Below are 6,344 nucleotides of genomic sequence, written 5' to 3'. Positions count from 1 at the left end.
AAACTTCACAGTAGTCGACTACGCAATGATTTGCACACGACGGGGCTTTGTAATACGTCTTCATAACGAGTTGAGAGACCTCGAGCCCGACCTTTGAGTATGGTTTGTACCGATGTCGAGGTCGAGCCAATTCTCCAAGACATCGCTGAAGGGTCCAATAGAGCACAAGACGCAAGATTGGACATTCGGGCGCGTGGCTTCTGGGATCCCCAGAGCTCAGTATTCATTGATGTGAAGGTTTGCCACCCTAATGCCGAGTCTTACAGGGACCAGGAGCCACAGCATATCTATCGCATCCATGAAAACGACAAGACGCGGATGTACTTAAGGAGAGTGTTGGATGTTGAGCATGACTCGTTCACGCCGCTTATATTTACAACTACTGGAGGGATGGGGAAGGTACGCATAAGATACCATAGTCGAGTGGCTGAGCTGATAGACGCCAAGAAAGGAGAACAATACTCCCAAACAATTTCCTGGATCCAAGAAAGGACATCATTTGCGCTCCTTCGGTCGACACTGGTTTGCCTTCGAGGATAGAGGGTGATGCGCCGTGCCGCGTTTGACTGCAACAATTATCACATTGAAATCGCAGCTGCCGAAGGAGCCATAGGGGAGGACCTACACTACTCTTCTCACTAATTATTATAGCTTTGTACCTTTTAGTTACAAATTAGGATTAGTACGCACTCTGGTTGACGGAATATTTAAAGTTAATAATACTAGGGCTGGTTTTCACCTGGACATAAACAACTTTACCAAAACGTTAAGGAAGAATTTGTTTCTAGCGTTATGGAGAATGTTGTTAGAAATTTCTTAACAATTACTTTACCCCCGATTCCTCTTAGAGTGTTACTCGTAAGGACAATTGTTTGTATTTTAAATTACCGTACATCAGTCCTTTTTCCATAATAACAAAACGCAGAATTAAAAAATTAGTCAACACATTTCGTAGCGACCTAGAAATTAAGTTGGTGTTCACCCCGTTTAAAATCAGGAGTCATTTACAAGTTTTCATGTGCAGGCTGTAATGGCTGTTATATTGGTGAAACCAATAGACACTTCGCCACTCGCATTCGTGAACATCTCGCCTCCGACAAACATTCCCACATCTTTAAGCACTTGAGAGGTTCTGAAAAATGTCGCTCCCTTTGTTCAGAAAACTGTTTTAAAATCTTCGACTCTGCTTCCACACGTTTCGAATTGAAAATTAAAGAATCCATGCATATCCTTTGGGAGCAGCCATCTTTAAATTCCCAAGTCAAACATCTTAATTTATCTCTTTCATACTAATTAGTCTCTTTTCTTCGCTTAAATAGTTTGATCAAGTGAAGCTATAATCCTCGCAGTTATGAACGCAATTTTTGCAATTGCGTAAAGAAGCCTGAAAAATTAAAGACTTCAACGGGGTTTGAACCCGTGACCTCGCGATACCGGTGCGATGCTCTAACCAACTGAGCTATGAAGCCACTGACGTTAGTTGTTTTTTTTCTTCTTTGTTTTGTATGTGTGTTTTTATTCTGTTCTCGCCTTTATCCTTAATTATTCATGTTATATCTCACTTTGTTACACTACTTATTGCACAACTTCATTTTATTTCTCATTGTACAACTGACGATGGATGATGTTTCATCCGAAACATGTCTTGATTTAATATGAACTTCAAAAACATCGTTTGGTTCATCAAAGCAATATTATTATTATTATTTCAAAAACCATTGGAAAACCTTCCCAAGGCACCAATTACAACTGGTACCACACAGAGTTTTCTCATATTTCATAGTCTCCCGATCTCGTCCTTTATCAGCTGGTATTTCTCCATTTTTTTGTTCTTCATCTGAATGTCTCCAGGAATTGCTATATCTACGATCTTGACCTCTCTGGTGTCCTTGTCAACAAACACAATATCTGGCCTCCTAGCCTCAATCGCTTGATCGCACTGGATAGTCATGTCCCATAACAGCTTACAACGTCCGTTCCCACACATTCACTCTGGTTTATGTACATGTTATTTTTCACCCCTCTCAAAACTGTTTTTCATGCATAACTTCCAATGTACATACCTAGCAACATTGTCATGCCTTTTGTTATATTCCCTCTGAGCCAGTTTGCTACATTCGCTGACGATGTGACCAACACTTTCCCTCTTTTAAGAGCACATTCGACAAAAGGGTGATTCCGCATTTTTATCGATGTTGTACTCCCCTTTAAACTGTTCCGGTTGTCCGTGAACCTTCACCATTTCAAGCATCTCTTCAGTGCTACTATTCACAAATCCGGGAGTGGGGCAGCGGTGCACGCAATGAACAGCTTATTCCAGCTCGAGAAAACCGATGCAGCACTGCTGGTGGATGCGCCATCGCCTTCAACACATTAAACCGAGCCGCCTCCTTTATAACGCCAGAGTTCTATGTCCAGCTAAATTTGTAATCAGTACCTACTAAGCACCAACATGACTATTTGTAGCGGGGATTAAACAGCTCATTTCCACAGAGGGTACCACGCAAGGCGCTACCTTAGCAATGTACGTGTATGCCCTCAGTCTTCAGCCGCTCATCTGTCGTCTAGAAGTAGTCACTCAAGCCAAACAATGCTAGTTTGCAGATGATGCCACAAGGTGTGGGTCGCTACAGAATATCAGGGTGTGGTGGGATGAGCTAACAATAGCTGGAATGGACTAAGGTTACTATCCTAATGCTGGAAAATGCTGGCTTGTTACGAATTCGAAGCCTGCTAGGAGCATCTGGGTTATATATGTATATATATATATATATATATATATATATATATATATATACATATAGCGAGAGAGAGAGAGAGAGAGAGAGAGAGAGAGAGTGCGTGTGTGTGTAGGAGAGAAACCCTGACAATGAACACCCCAAATAATCATATTTTTAACTGAATCAATGTTTGAAAGAAAACTTGCCCTATATATATATATATATATATATATAGATAGATAGATAGATAGATAGATAGATAGATAGATAGATATATATATATATATATAGTCAGTTAAGTAGATCCCTTGAGCCAACAACGTATCACCCCCAGGAGGATCGCAAATGGATTCACAGTCCAAGTTGAGGGGAAATTGAAAGAAGTTACAGAAAACTCAACACTGGACCACTTCTGGGGAAAACATTAATTACCCTTGTCCGCCTGTGAATCATATGTTGATCCAGCGTTATCACATGGAAAAACTGGCCCTTGGGGGGTCGCACGTAAATGCCACACATTAAGGGATTAATCAGCCATGTTGCAAGCATGGTTTCTGATAATGTAGTGGTCACCACACCCGACTAGTGATCAAATCCTGCTCGGGGCAATTACAGTTTTCCCCAGAAGTTGTCCAAAGGTCTCTCGAGCCAACAGCGCATTTCTCGCAAGCCTCGACAAAAAACATTTTATGCCCTGAGCGGGAATTGAACTCACGTCCCCCTGATTACCGGTTGGGTGTGATCACCACTACACTGTATATATATATGTTACAGGTTAAAATAAAATAAAGGTTTATTTAATTTCAACCTAGGTTGATTTTTTTCAACCTAGGTTATTATGAACTGTCTGAAAAAGGGTTTTCTCCTTTTTTGGGGATGTAATTAAAAAAAATGGGGCCTGGATTTTTAGGGGGGATAGAAAAGAAAACGGCTTCCTCCACCTTTTCCTTACCTTCCGTCCTTCCTCCACTTACTGTCTCTCTCTTACCTTCCCCCCTTTACTACCAACATTCCATACTGCTCCAAGGATTCGAACCCTTGCACCCCTGGATATCCAAGATCTCTTCTCCTTCGTAAGAACCGCTAAGCCATCAAATCAGCAACTGAAATCGTTTAGATGTTTTTTCTACCAATGAGTTTAAGCTATTTCCAAGCCTTCACGACAACCACCATTTCGCACATGGGTAAATGACATAAAATAAGACTTAGAAAAATTTGAGCTCATCCACAAAGCTAAAAGGCCGCCGATGGAACTTCGTGAACACGTTAAAGGGTGGCAAAATGAGAACCGGCAATCTGATTCTCCAGTGCAACGGAAGGAAAAATTGTTTGAAAGAGCTGGGATCTTGATTCTGAAGGACAAATAGTCAAATATTGTGCAAGTTAAGTTTATTTACGTCGCTATGCAAAATACACCAGGAACAAGGCATCATTTCTAGTCATGATATAACAAACCGATTTTCGCCGCACACACAGCGTTCCCACTGTGAAAAAAAGATGGTGGCATGGGAAAACGGAACTACAAAAGATAAAAGAGCTAAAAGGGGCCTGGATTTTTAGATAACCTTGGTAGTTTAATCAAAGGAAAGAACTCGTCTTCGAACCACTGGTGTCGTCATCTTGGAGAAACCGTTTGTAAAAAAACAGAACCATTCACAGAACAATTGCCAAAATGCTGTATGAAGTGGTTTTCGGAATGTCTGGGAGAAAAGATATAAAAAAGCTACAAATAATAATTTGAAAAAGTGGATGAACCAGACATTGAAGGAGAGCAGTATCTGACACTTGCAGACTACCTCTAAATCACAGTTATTGAAAGCCAATCGCTCAAAAATGGGTCCCGAGACTTAAATGACTGTTTATGAGCACTATTTGAAATGGGTGCTTAGACTTAAATACTGCTTATCAGCGCTGTTTTTGCAGTTATCATACATCATTTTGCAGTTATCATACACCAGAAAGAGAAGATGAAAAAGAAGAAGTTCAAACTTCAGGATTATATAGCGCTGAAAATTAAAAGAACTGAAATGGAAACGCCTCTTCATCCAAATGTGCTGCTTGCCAAAATTGTAGAACTTGGAGGGGGATTTGTCAAAATAATCACAAAATTTGGATTTATCACTACAAACAGACTCAGCAAAATTTTAAAAAAAGAATTAAAATTCAAAAGAAATAACACTTACAAGAGCCTGCAAAATGGCTTCCGATCAATAAATTACAAAACCCTTTTTCCTGACCTTTTAAAGTTTTGTTTTTACTTGCTTTTGATTATTACGAATTCTATATAAGCAAATTAAACGATATACCAAATAACTAAGCAAATTAAAAATCAACAATAAATCACGTATGTTTCGGTTCTTTTATTCTTTAGAAGATACCTTAATATTGTTTCCCCCTGCCCTCTAAAGGAAATTCATCAATAAACAATGTCCTTCTAAAAAGCCCTAAGAAAAAAAAGCAGAATTGGTTATCAGGCACAGTATGCCTAACCCCAACCTTAATGCTAACCATTTAAAATCAGTGCTTAGACTTAATAACAACCAGAAACGTTTTTACAGACTGACTCATGAAAAACGTACGTTAACCATATTCCCTTCCTTCCAGCACCGATTTACTTACCAATATACACGTACTTGCGAACAACTGATTAAATTTTTGTTCATGCTTCGTACTTTCAATTTCAACCCAGGTTAAAATTAAATTTAACTGGATTGAAATAATTTCAACCTGAATTTCAAATTTACCTGTAACATATATGCATACAATTTTGTACAATTTTCGGATCATTGCCAATTTAAGTTGTTATTTATTATCAGTATAATTTTTAGCGGTGAATATAAGAATTGAGTGTTATATTCACCGCGCTATCCAGTGAATATAACATTTTGGAGGCGCAGCTGCAGCTGCTAAGCCAAGCACTTTTCATGCCTTTTCATCTTGTTTTAGCCCGTTGTTTTGCGCTTTCTTGATATTTACCGCTGAAAATTACACTAAAATAATTATTCGCCTCAGGCTTAGTAAATATTGGGGAATATTTACCTCGACTACGTCTCCGTAACTATTCACCAATATTCACCTCGCCTTCACGAATAATTGTTAATTATTATTATCATCATCATTATAATTATTATTACTACTAATATTAATATTAATATTAATATTATTATTATTATATCATTAACAAAGCTCGTACCAAGCAGCGTTCTCTTGTCATTACTCTCCTAACGCCTTTGGTGAAGTTCATCACAATTTGATTCAAACCGCTCTTGATTACCGCCACATCCCTGATCATGTCAAACTTCTGGTTAAAAGTCTGTACACTGATTTCAAAACCTCTATAATTACCGATGAATTTCGTACCCGTTTGTATCTATTGGTCGTGGCGTACTTCAAGGTGATTGCCTCAGCCCTCTTCTTTTTAACTTGTGTTTTAAATCCGAAAAATATCGTCAATTTGGCTTTTCCCTAAGGTTCTTAAATCCGATCCACTGGTTCCAGTTCGCAGACGACGCCGCTGTTATAAGTGGTCAGGAATCAGAAAATCAGTACCTAATCAACCGCTTTATAATCTGGTGTCAATGGTCTAATATGATAATAAGGGTTGACAAATGTTTTACTTTTGGA

The sequence above is a fragment of the Montipora foliosa genome, unplaced genomic scaffold (genome assembly GCF_036669935.1).
Source record: "Montipora foliosa isolate CH-2021 unplaced genomic scaffold, ASM3666993v2 scaffold_459, whole genome shotgun sequence".
Taxonomy (NCBI): Eukaryota; Metazoa; Cnidaria; class Anthozoa; order Scleractinia; family Acroporidae; genus Montipora; species Montipora foliosa.
The sequence above is the reverse complement of the archived record's forward strand: the minus strand, read 5'-3'. Positions refer to the sequence as shown.